Below are 13,994 nucleotides of genomic sequence, written 5' to 3' on the forward strand. Positions count from 1 at the left end.
ATAATCTGATCTGGGCAATATTTCCATAGATATGGATCATCCCACACATAAAATCTTGCATCATGTATCAATTTATCACGTTGGACCTTGCTTAGGGTGTTAGGAACTTGCTTAGTCACCAAGAAATTGACCAAATCGGCATACCAAGGGGTACTTACCTCAATGGACAGAAGTTGTTCATCCGGAAACATCTCAGAAATGGGGAGGGACTCTTCTTCACGCACCAATCTACTCAAGTGGTCAGCCACCACGTTTTCACAACCTTTCTTGTCCCTAATTTCAATATCGAACTCTTGAAGTAGGAGCATCCAACGAATGAGCCTTGGTTTGGCCTCCTTTTTGGTGAAAAGATACTTCAAGGCTGCATGGTCAGTGAAAACAATTACTTTAGTGCCAATAAGATATGATCTAAACTTATCTAAAGAAAATACAACCGCCAAGAGTTCTTTTTCGGTTGTAGAATAATTCAATTGAGCATCATTTAAAGTGCGGGAAGCATAATAAATAACATGTGACTGTTTATTTTTCCTTTGACCCAAAACAGCCCCAAGTGCATAATCCGAGGCATCACACATCAATTCAAATGGAATGGACCAATCCGGGGGAGTTATGATGGGTGCCGTGGTTAGGAGCTCTTTGAGATGCTTGAATGACTTCTCGCATGCCTCGTTGAACTCAAAAGACACATCTTTTTGGAGGAGGCGGCATAGGGGTTGTGCAATCTTGGAAAAGTCCTTGATAAATCGTCTATAGAATCCTGCATGACCAAGAAAAGAACGAACCTCTCTAACCGAAGTAGGAGAGGGTAAGTAGCGTACAAGATCTACTTTAGACTTATCAACTTCAATTCCTTTTTCAGAGATTATATGACCCAAAACAATACCTTGTTTAACCATAAAATGGCATTTTTCCCAATTTAAAACAAGGTTTGTTTCAACACAACGTTTCAAGATTAACGTGAGATTATCCAAGCATTTATCAAAAGAATCACCAAAAACACTAAAGTCATCCATGAATATTTCAATAATCCTTTCAACATAATCAGAAAATATGCTTACCATACACCTTTGAAACGTGGCAGGGGCATTGCACAAACCAAATGGCATGCGTCGATATGCAAATGTTCCAAAGGGACAAGTAAAAGTGGTCTTTTCTTGATCATCCGGGGCAATGACAATTTGATTATAACCTGAATATCCATCAAGAAAGCAATAAAAAGAATGACCCGCTAACCTTTCCAACATTTGATCTAGGAACGGCAATGGGAAGTGGTCCTTCCTTGTGGTGGCATTTATCTTCCTATAATCGATGCATACACGCCAACCGGTTTGGATTCTCATGGGTACAAGCTCATTCTCGGCATTCTCCACAACCGTCACTCCGGATTTCTTAGGCACACATTGGATAGGTGAAACCCAACGACTATCGGAGATAGGATAAATGACTCCACAATCAAGAAGTTTGATTATCTCTTTTTTCACAACTTCCATCATTGGAGGGTTAAGACGGCGTTGAGCCTCTCTAGTTGGTTTGGTCCCCTCCTCAAGAAATATGTGATGCATACAAGTTGTGGGGCTTATACCTTTGATATCGGCCAATGTCCATCCTAGGGCAGATTTGTACTCCTTCAACACATGCATGAGTTTTTCCTCCTCTTGTGCCGTGAGGGATGATGATATGATGGCAGGCAGTGTCTCATTTTTTCCCAAGAAAATGTACTTCAAATGGCTTGGCAAAGGTTTGAGTTCAAGGATAGGTGCCTGAATTATGGATGGAAGCAACTTGTTAGTCGAAATGGGAATGGACTCTTTGTTAGGAAACTTACCATCATGTATTGGTGATGACTCAAGGGCAGCAACTACTTCAAGAAAATCCTCACTAGGAGGCACGGCATAGGATAGTGTATTTGTGCCGTGGGGTTGCATGGATGTTGCTCCCTTGGTTTTGACTTCTACACCACTTGTAATGACTTTTTCAAGCATATCATCATTCAAATCTTCAAGGTATCCCTGCGCCAAAGAGTCAACAGTATCAATAGAGAAACATGAATGATCTTCACTAGGATACTTAATAGAATCGGAAAGATTGAAATTAACAACTTCCCCATCAAATTCCATGGACAAAGTTCCATTAAACACGTCAATCTTAGTCCGGGCCGTTTTCATGAATGGCCTTCCAAGTAGAATGGGCAGCGAGGTTGCATGATCCGATTCATCCATCTCAAGGACATAGAAATCCGCCGGAAAGATCAAATGATTAACCTGCACCAAAACATCTTCCAAAACTCCCTTTGGATAGGCATTAGATCTATCGGCCAATTGTATGATAACACCATCCTTTTTCAATGCTCCTAGGTTCATAGATGCATATATGGAATATGGCATAACATTTATAGAAGCACCTAAGTCAAGCATGGCAGATTCAAATCTAGTGTTACCTATGACACAAGGAATGGTGAAACTACCCGGATCTTTGCATTTGGGAGGTAGTTTGCGTTGCAAGATGGCGGACACATTCTCACCTACTTTTACCACTTCCTTGGTCGACATCCTCTTCCTAGTGGTGCACAACTCCTTCAAAAACTTGGCGTATCTAGGGACTTGCTTGATTGCATCCAACAAGGGTATGTTCACTTGAACTTTCCTAAATGTCTCAAGGATGTCCTTTTCAGCTTCTTCCTTCCTTGTTTGCATAAACCTACTAGGAAAAGGAGCATTCGAAGGAAAAGCATTAGTAGAAACTGAATTTGACACATTCTTACCCTTTTTGGCCGAATTAGACAGTTTTGGGGCACTAGGAACTTGCGGCAAAGACTCTCCCACCTTTGCCGTGGGTTTGCTTGATTCTTCCTCTTCAATTTGCAAGTTTTCATCACCTTTGGGACCTGATTGTGATGGTGTAGGATCTGCCCCAATCTCTTCTCCACTTCTCAAGGTTATGGCCTTTGCACTTTCGAAGCTTCCCTTTGGATTTGGAACGGTGGAACTAGGGAGCTTTCCTTGTTCACGAAACTGCCCCATAAACTCGGCAATTTGCCCCATTTGTTTCTCCAATTGATCCACCCTTTTGTCTTGGTTTTGCATAGCCTTAGCTTGATCGTCCTGCCCATTAGACAACTTAGTTAGTATCTTAAGAAGTGCATCATTGTCAAGGGACGTACCTGAGGCACTTGGGCCGGATTGGGCTTGATTTTGGGGTGGGCCGTAGATTTTGGGAAAGAACCCAGGGGGTTGTTGCCTAAAGCCTCCTTGGTTTTGAGATTGTTGGGGCTCCCTCCATTTGAAATTTGGGTGGTCTCTCCAACCGGGATTATATGTGTTGGAATAAGGATCGTTCCTTGGTTGGTTTTGGCCTTGAAACCCAATTGCATTGGCGCTTTCCCATCCACCATTTTCAATCAACTGTGGACATTTTTCAGAGGCATGTCCATGCATAGAACATACGCCACATACAATTGGTCCTTGCATCTTCATGCCCTCGGCCAACTGAGACACAATAGAAGTAAGATTAACCAATTGTGAATTAATGTCAGAAGTAGAACTTACCTCATGAACATGTTGCCGTGGGGGTCCTCTTTGGCCTACACCTTCGTATTGTTGATCGTTCAACGCTCGATTAGAAATCAAGGTCTTGGCAGCCATAGGTGTTTTGTCCACTAATGCTCCACCTGCCGAGGCATCGAGCATTTGACGTTCTAATGGTAGGAGGCCCTCGTAGAAGTATTGCAAAAGTAGCTCCTCCTTCATCTGATGTTGTGGACAAGAAGCAACAAGTGATTTAAAACGTTCATAGTATGCAGGAAAAGACTCACCTTCATCTTGTTGAATTCCACTTATTTTTTTACGAAGAAGAATGATGCGAGAAGTTGGGAAAAACTTCTCCAAAAACGCTCTTTTCATACTCTCCCATGAAGTGACAGTGCCAGGAGCCAACTCGTATAACCAATCCTTAGCTTTATCCATTAAAGAGAACGGAAAAGCTTTCATCTTCAAAATACTTCCGTCAACATTGACGGGAGTCATGCTTGAACAAACTACTTCAAACTCTTTAAGATGCTTGTTTGGATCTTCCATGGAAAGCCCATGGTATTTAGGAATGTGGTGCAACAAGCTTGACTTCAACTCGAATTCATCGGTCTTGCCTTGGGCAGCCGCGGGGTATTGAATGCATAATGGTGCGGCATTGGCCAACCCTGAGGCCGAAAGCTCTTTAATGGTCCGATTGTCCGCTGCCATAACTTCTTCTTCCACTTCTTCAAACTCAGATTCGGCCTCTGAACTTGAACTAGGTTCACTATGTTTGGGATGCCTCCTCTTTCTTCTCAAATCACGTTCAAAATCGTCGTTAAAGTCTAAGATATGTGCATGCACAGTTTGAGAACTCCGCGTCATGCACTAGTACCTAAAAAAAAACAAGAAACAAAAATAGGTCAGAAACTAAAACAAAATCAGAAACAAAGTGAAATAAATGAAACAAAAACAATCCAAGGGATTTAGCAAAGTTGCTAATCCCCGGCAACGGCGCCAAAAATTTGATGCAAAATATATTAAGCACACAAATTAAACCCTCTTCTGACAATTGTAGCAAAGTATGTAAGTAGGGATCGTTCAAAACCGGGGATTAGGAGGGATTGCTAAACTCTTGAAAACTGACCTAAGAAGTCCAAAACAAAGTTAAAAACACTAATTTGGACTCAAAGAATGAAAAACCAAAGTTAAAACACTAAAACAAAACAAAAACTCAAAACAGCAACTAGAAGACTCAAAACTGCCTAAAAACCACTTTCTGGGCAGTTTTGAGCACCTACACTAACTTGGACGAAATTGGTTGAAAACATGACTCAAAACACTTAAAAACATGAACCAAAACAATTTCTAACTAAATTGAGACTTCAAAGTAAAGGGGGATTTGATTTGGACGAAATTAAAGTTGAGAAAACAGATTGCAAAGTAAAACTGATCTTGAAACGTTTTTGGGGTTTTTAATGGATGATGGACTAGTTAGGGGTTCTTTCTCCACACATGACAAGTATGCAAATGACTCGATTTCCAGTTATTCCTTCATAGAATTATGAATGACAATGCCCCAAATTAACCGTGACATCACTAGTTAATTCTCAAGTTTTCCTTGTGTTATTGAATTGGATGACATCATACGACAACCCAAAGCATTCTTCAAAAGTTCCTTACATGACATCATAATAAAGATACAATCAAAGATCATTACGTTCAATGAAAACTATAAGCATTAACAAAGCACTTGTGACTATGACATCATGACACTTATGCTAGGAATTGAACTTAACGCGATTGTGACTAGCAATCTTCACTACTTGTGCATATAAGTGTGTGACAATTATGTGAAACAAACTTATATTCTAGCATCATATTCATGCAAGCCAATTAAGTGTCGACCCCTAATTAACAAACACAAATACGTTATTACTCGCACAGTTAAGCCAATTGCATTCACGATTCAAGAACTCATAACTGGAATTTATCAAATCAACTTGCACACATAGTTATGGCTTCGAAATCACCCCTAACCAATAGGGGTTTAGCCACTCATGTTCATAGCAAAATGAAAGGAAAATAAATTAAACATTGAAATCATAAAACGAATTACACCTAGAATGCACCAACGACGAAGCTTGAGCATCCAAGAGTCCTTCCTTCTTTCTCCTTGCTACGGCACAAAGGTGGATGGGATGGTTGGGATGTGTTTTAGGATCAGGGATTATGGAATTGGATGGAGGATAGGCACGGCAAGGTGTAGTGTTTGGTTGGAATTGTGTTTCTAGGATTTTAGGATGTGGAGAGTGGTGTGGCTAGATGAATGGACGAAAATTGGGTGAATGAGTGATTCCCCTAGTGCCTTGCTGCAAACCCTTATTTATAGGGCTAGGAAAGGTTTTGAAACACTTAAAGGATATATGTGTGTAGCTTGGACAAGGTAGGACGGCTAGTGACAAGCTAGGAAGGCTAGGAGACAAGGTAGGACGGCTAGGAGACAAGCTAGGACGGCTAGTGACAAGCTAGGACGGCTAGTGACAAGCTAGGACGACTAGGAGACAAGCTAGGACGGCTAGTGACAAGCTAGGACGGCTAGGAGACAAGCTAGGACGGCTAGGAGACAAGCTAGGACGGCTAGTGACAAGCTAGGACGGCTAGGAGACAAGCTAGGACGGCTAGGAGACAAGCTAGGACGGCTAGTGACAAGCTAGGACGGCTAGTGACAAGCTAGGACGGCTAGGAGACAAGCTAGGACGGCTAGGAGACAAGCTAGGACGGCTAGTGACAAGCTAGGACGGCTTGTTCTTCCAATACAGAAATTAGGCACCATGTGTGAATAGATAAAGCCTTCTAGAAATAAGGTTTTTAGGCCCCCTTGCAGCTCCCTAACTGAATTCAAGCCTTCAAATTCGTCCATCCTCATGCCTCCATGCTTGCACTATCCAATCTTGGCCCAAAAATGCTCTAGAATGCTCCAAATTGCTTCTTTTTGCATACTTTGACACTAAAACCTGAAATTGCACGAAAATGACTTTAAACACTAAACTAACTAAGGAAAAACAACATAAATGCATGAGAACAAGCCAATTAAGTCACATAAAAATGCTCCTATCATCTGCTCGCCAACCGCACCTTTGGCTTCGTGTTCCGCTGCCTTCTCCCCTTCTGCAACTGTTTCTTTGGCATCGTCTTCGTTGTTCCTTACTGCATGCTTGATACCCCATGTTGCTTCGCCGCGATTGCAAGAATTGCTGTGGGGACGGTTGCAATTGTGCCGCCTGCTGCTGCACGTTCCCGATGATAGACAGCTGCGACGACGTCGGCGCGAAAGCAAAGCAAAACGTCCCCGCCGAGTCCACTGGAATCAAGTAGTTCTTCGCGGGAAGGCTCAACGACTTCCCGCTGGAAAATTGAAACGACACCGTTGGGACCTGCACCTTGGTCCGCGACAACAGGTTGTAACACGTGTCGAACAGCGAGAAACTGTTCGCAGTCGGCAGGTCCCGAGTAAGCCTTTTGAATGCGTCGCGGAGCGCGTTGTAAGCCTGAGTCTGCAGCCGAGTTATGGCTGTCCCCGAGTCGACGATGATCCCTCCGTTTCCGGAATCGTCCACAGCGAAGAGCGACGGCGAGACTGAGACCGGTTGGCCGCCGACGCTGAATCCGGTGAGAAGTACTCGCCGCTACCCTTGCTGACGCCGGCTACGACGGGGGTGGAGAGGTCCTGGGATTGGATCTCGGTGTGCATGGGCTCGAGATCCACTCTTTTTATCCCCTGGAGGGCCAGCTGGAGCTTGGTGTGGAGATGGTGACTGGTGGTGGAGAGGTTGCTGGGCATGGGTGCGAGGAAGAAGAAGGACGCCATTGGGCTGATGCCAATAGGCTCACGGTTTTGGACTTTTATCCTCAACAATCCAGCCCACGGTTTGGGCTTTTATTCTCAACAATCCAGCCCAATCACCATTATTATTATTTGTAATACATTATAACATATGTATTTTTTTTATATTTTTTTTTTTGTAGAGAATATATATATTATTTTTTTTCTAATACATAGTAACATATGTATTTTTTTTTTCTTTTGTAATAAAATTGACTTTCTTTAATGAAACATTTATTTATTTATTTTGATGTGACTGTACTTGAAGTTTTGAAGTTTCAAGTTGCCTACGTACTCTTCCAAAGAAGAGATCAAGTCATAACGTAGTTCAAATGAGTGATGGGTTTTGATGATGATTTTACCGTACACAGTTTATGCTCTTGCGGGCCAGGAGCGTTTGGTGCCGTCTGCAGTTTCAGCTCATGCAGACAAGGAGCTTTTGGTTGCCGTTTGCAGTTTCAGCTCATGCAGGCAAGGAGCGTTGGTTGTCACCTTTTAGGCTCGTGCGAACGAGGAGCTTTGGTTGTCGCCTTTTAGGCTCGTGCGAACGAGAAGCGTTTGATGTGGATTTGTCAAGCGGTCTGGGAGAGGCATTCCTTGCAATCTTCATAGCAAGGAGTCTTGACTGAGTGATTGAAGAAGTCTTTGGGGAAGAAATCGCGCATCGTGATGGCAACGGACGATCTTTGTGTTATAACTTCATCATCCTCAACACTTTCATGTAGCTTTGAAGGTTGACGGTAGCTGCTTTGCCCCCTTTCCGATTGGTGAACTTGTGGAGGAGACCTATGTTTCTTGTGCATTTTCTTTGGAGTAACATAAGTCCATCCTTCAACTTCACTTGACTTGACTGACATGGTTTTGGAGCATGCCCCCAGCGGTTGAGGTGAAGATTTTGAGTTCAAAGAGCCAGAAGTGACGGAGGTATAGTTTGATTTCACCACATCATTAAGATCTAGCTCGATGATCCCTTTCTGAGCCAACTTCATGATGAGATCTTTTAGCACAAAGCACTTTTCCGTCGGATGACCAATGAAGCGGTGGAATTTACAGTACCTTGGACTGTCAGTACGATTCATCTCTTCCGGCCGTTTACACTCAGGTAGGTCGATCACCTTTTTTTCCAGCAAGTCATCTAACATGGCAACCACGTCAGAGTCGGGGAATGGATAAGTCTTCTCCTCAAGCTCCTTCAAAGTGCGTCTACGTATCTCTTGATCACGAAAAGCTTCGGTTTGAATCACCTTGCCTCGTGTATGGATTTTGACTGGAGTTGTGTTGACCGTCATTGCTTCCTTGGTGGGTTTCCACGCAGCCTTATCCACCTTTGGCCCCAAAACTTTGTCATTCTTGTAGTCGGCGATCTGTTCTTTCTTCCCATGACGGGTGATGCTTAACTCCATATCATGGGCGCGGGTGGCTAACTCCTCAAATGTTCGTGGTTTGATGCCTTGAAGGATGTAGTGTAGTCCCCACTGCATGCCTTGAACGCACATCTCAATGGCAGACGTTTCAGAAAGCCGGTCTTTGCAATCCAGACTTAAGGAGCGCCATCTATTTATGTAGTCGACGACAGGTTCATCTCTCCACTGTTTCGTACTGGTCAGCTCTAGCATGCTTACAGTACGACGAGTGCTGTAGAAACGGTTGAGGAATTCCCTTTCTAGCTGGTCCCAACTGTTGATAGACTCAGGTTCGAGGTCAGTGTACCAGTCAAAAGCGTTACTTTTCAGCGAACGCACGAACTGTTTGGCGAGGTAGTCTCCCTCTGTCCCAGCATTGTTGCAAGTTTCAATGAAATGGGCGACATGTTGCTTCGGGTTGCCTTTTCCATCGAACTGCATGAATTTTGGGGGCTGATAACCCCTTGGCATCTTCAAAGCATCAATCTTCTTGGAGTAAGGCTTTGAGTACAGTACGGAGTCATGCGAGCTTCCTTCGTACTATGTCTTGATAGTGTTTGCGATCATCTCCTGTAGCTGCTGGATAGAGAGAGATCCCATGAATGTCGTTGCTTGGTCTAGCTTCGACTTCTCTTCATCTTTTTCCGCTGGTGGCTCCTCTTCTTCGTCGCCTTCTTTCTTCAATAGGCCAATATTTGGGTCGACTTTCACGTCGAGCAGCGCATCTAGTTGGTTGACAAGTGCGGCAATCTGCAAGTCCTTCTCTTCCACAGTCCGCGTGAGCTTTGAGATTGCTTCATTCATCTGAGCTAGCTGCTCCTCGATTGAAGTTGCTCCAGTGGTCATGACTTGCATGGTTGTACTGCCGCTCGAATCAGGGTCGGAGAGTAGGGACTCTGAGTATTTCCTCGGGCTTTCGTCTTCTTTACCTTCTTGAACCGTGATGTAGAAAACATCTTGGATCTCCTCTTCAGTGCCGTTTTCTTAGGTTTGTTGGCATGAAGATTTGCCAGTGTGGACAATGATGCGCCTCCTTACCTTCAGTGGTCCTTTTGTGTCGACCTCTAGGATTGCTTGGCGCTCCATCCTTGAAGGAATCAAGCTTCGAGCGTCGTCTTTTTCTCCTAACCCATCGAGCTTTTCTTCCTTTGGTGTTGTCTTCCTCTTTCCAAATCTTTCTGAAGCTGATCGTTGCGGAGGAGAGATAGCTGTGTTGCTTTGTTTCTTAGGCTTTAACAACCTTTCAAAAACAGAGCTTTGGGATGTCGGCGCGTTAAGCCTCTTGAAGACAGAGGTTCGGTCTTGACCACCAATGCGATTAAGCACTGAAGTTCTGGAGCTTGAATGGCTCATCCTATCGAAGACCGACGTCCGAGGGGAGGGTTTAGGCTCTTCTTGGTCTTGTTCAATGCTCACGCTGATGTGTTGAGCGCTAGCTTTCTTCACTTTGCTTGAAATCTTCACGGGTGCATTTAGTGTGAAGCCAAGTCCAGCCTTGTTGTTGTCAACTCCATGATCATGCTCCTTCAACTTCTTTTGAGTTTCGGTGAGGTCGCGATCTTTGTCGTTGACGGTGTTTGAAACCTTCTTTCCAAGATTTGAAGAGGAAGCAAAGTCATGTCTAGCCTTTGACATGAGTTCGTAGGCATTTGGGTTGAAGCCTTCTTCGGTCCTTTTAGTTGGAAGAGAGCTTGGTTTCACTTTGACGCCATGCTGTGCCTCCAGACGGTTGATGAGTCCGGCGGTTTGCAAGTTTTTCTCCTCTGCAGTCTTTATCAGCCTTGCAATTGTTTCCTTCATCTGAACCAGCTGTCTTTCAATGGAGGTAGTGCCGATAGTCATGACTTGTTCTTTGTTTGAAGCCATGGACTGTGCTTGAATATCTTGAACGGAGACAGAGATGAGAGGTAGAGATGGTCCCACTGGGCGTGCCAAATTTGTAAACACGAAAAATTCCTGAAACAAGAAACAAGAATACGTGCACAAAATATATTTTGTGTTTAATGATTTTTGGGGTTACAATCTCTTTGTAATTTGATCCTCTGATTCTATCTTCGTAGGGTGTAGGTTTGTGGATGAGCTGTTGATCCAAAGGGCCGTCGGGGCTTGATCTAGGGATGAACAGTTGATGAACGGATCTTCGAGGGCTTTTGGGCTTGATCTTGAAGGTTGATGGATGAGCGGATCTTCAAGGGCTTTTGGGCCTAATCTTGAAGACTGGGTGTATGGATTTCTTCAAGGGGCCGTCGGGGCTTGATCTTGAGGGTTGATGGATGAGCGGATCTTCAAGGGCTTTTGGGCCTAATCTTGAAGACTGATTGGATGTGTGGATTTGTTGAGGTTGTTGATCCAAAGGGCCGTTGGGGCTTGATCTTAGGACGAACGGATGATGAACACTTTCTTCAAGGGGCCGTCGGGGCTTGATCTTGAGTCGGCGGAAGTTCTTCAAGGGCCGTTGGGGCTTGATCTTGAAGGAGGATTTGACGAAGAATGAAGAGTGTTTTCTTGATCCTTCAGGATTTGCTTGAGAGCTTTAGAGTTTCAAGGCTTCAAGGTTTTGGTGTGATGTAAATTCCCTTCTTTCTTTCTTTTCTTCCTTTCTTTTTCCTCCAAAATGAATGCCTTGGCTTCCTATTTATAGAATTCCAAAACTTGATTTTTGGATTTAAATAATCAGATGAAATAAATCATTTCTGCCAGGTAATGACATGTGTCCTATTTGATGACTTTTCCAATTTATTTCGATTTTTCGTTGAGTCACACGCTACATGTAAAATTTATGTGACACGTGAGTGTTGAAATTTTAATTATTGGTCAACATTCATTTCACCGAAATTTCGATGTCCACAACGAGTATTTTGTTTTACCTTATATTAGTTATATATATTGTCTTTTTTGACGTTACAAATGTTCGGTTGAGTCTTTGCCACTTTCAGTTTTAAGTTCAGTACTAATTTTCGATAACTATGTTAAAACATATATATTTTGACGTTATCTTACTACGTACATATTTTTTACCATACATTATTATACAATTTCGACTTTATATCTTTATAAAGTGTATTTTTACTATTATGCTGATAGGGGAAGAAAGTAAGAGCTTGGAGGCATTAAAAAGGATTTTGCAACCTGCTTGTGACGGTGTGACATATTCTCTTTGATGCAACCACTTTGACTTGATTTCTTCTTTATACATATATTCTTTCCTATCTTCGATTATTTATGTATAGTACGTTATTCCAATTTTCTGGACGAAATTTTTTTAATGAGGGTAGATTGTAACAACCCGTCCCGGTTTTGGCTAATCGAAGGGGTAATTTGGTAATTTTACTTAGGTTGTGGAATATTTGTTTGAATTATTACTTTTTGGTCTGAAATAGTGTGCCCAAGAGGGCCCACCCTTGATTTTGTCCCCTGGCCCAAATCCCTTACCTCCCTTATTTTTCTTTCTTCCCTCCCTTCCCCATTAAGAACTCTCGGACCTCTCTCTCTATTCTCTGTGCGCTCTCCCTCTCCTCTCTGAAAACAACATACATATATACACACCCATACATACTTACATGAATGCACCAAGTCTCCATCTCCACGGAGGAAGGAAAATCCTCAACAGATACCAGCCTTTGAACCCATAACCTTCTGGAACAACGACTTCCTCCTTCGGCGAACCCTCGATCATGGTAAGCTCCTAGAACCTCTTTGATCATGTTTATGAGTGATTTTGAGACGCCTTTGACTGGTGTTTTGTGGTTTTTGGATGAAGAACACCTCGGGAAGACCTTCCCTAGTTTTCAGCAGGAATATATGGGTTTCAGAGTGTTTTTTGGCCAACTTCGGCCACCTTACATCTTGAAATTGGTACAAATCTCTTCCTTGTTCCTTGGGCTTCAATTTGCTATATTGCATAACTTGTTTTAGTTAGGTTTAGGGGGTTAAATGGAGCTTGGAAAGCTCTGATTTCCTTCGTCGTCAAGCTTGGGCAACACGGCCTGAAAACGAGTCAAAACTCGATCCACAACCTTTGTTTGGCCCAAATCGTTGGGCCATGGAACCGGCCCAACTATCCAGCCCAACCCAGAAATAACCCAAGCCCAAAACCCAACTGGGAACCAGGGCCAGTTGCCCAGGCCCAACCATGTGGCCCAAAACCCTCGGCCCAACCCGAATTCAGCCCTGACCCAATCGGATCCTAAACCCTGGCCAGCGTGTTAGTGGCGCATGGGCGCCTGTCTTGGCCGGTGCGTGGAGAACACGTGCCTCCACCGGAGGTATTGTGTTCTCTGCCGTCATCCACGGCGACGTCATCGACTTTTCTGGTGACCCAAAATAGAGCGTGGTGGCGTGTGGTTGTTGGGGCTGCCACCCCGTGGCGGCGCGTGGGGGTACCCAAGGTCTCCCCTCTTGTTTTTCAACGTCTTGAATTCATTTATGACGTATGTTTCCCGAAATTCAATCGTTATGATATAGTTTTATTAATTGGTACCTTTATGTGCTTAGGTGCAATTGTTTATGGCGTTTCCATCCTATCTAGTTTGCATGGCTCTTCAACAGCGAAGTATCTGTGAGTAGACCCATTCTAAAATGCATATTTTACTATTAGAAATGCATACATGAAAAGCATGATTCAATGGTTACGTTTTATGAAACGTTTATGAGTAAATTAGATTTACACTTTATGAGATAGCATACTTTACTGAGAATATTTTGGAATACCATACTTTATCGACTTTACGTTCCTTGTGGTATATATGATTGATGAATATATACACACTTGTGAATGTGGTTTTCCGATATGACGTTTTAGCTACTAAACTCTGATTAAGATAGTTATATATATATATATTAGAAATATTATGTTTATGTTTATGTACTTATTTAGTAGGTTTTCAAATGATATCTATATATGGCTTCGGTGGGTGATGTTGGGGCCTACAGGTCGATTGATATTTATATTGGCTTTGGCGGGGCATTTGGTTGATGCCTACAGGCGAGAGATATAAGATTGGCTTCGGCTGGGTGTTTGGTTGGTGCCTACGGGCGAAAGATATTTATATTGGTTTCGGCTGGGCATTTGTAAATAGCTTCGGTCGAGAGATGTTGTACCTTTAGGCAAATGAAGACATATGTGTGTGTATATATATGTGTGTGTATATATATATATATATATAAATATATATGCCTTTTGCTACTATTGGCTTCGAC

Source organism: the organism of the source record quoted next, unplaced genomic scaffold (genome assembly GCF_019419815.1).
Source record: "Pyrus x bretschneideri cultivar Hongxiangsu unplaced genomic scaffold, Pyrus_bretschneideri_v1 Contig55, whole genome shotgun sequence".
NCBI lineage: Eukaryota > Viridiplantae > Streptophyta > Magnoliopsida > Rosales > Rosaceae > Pyrus > Pyrus x bretschneideri.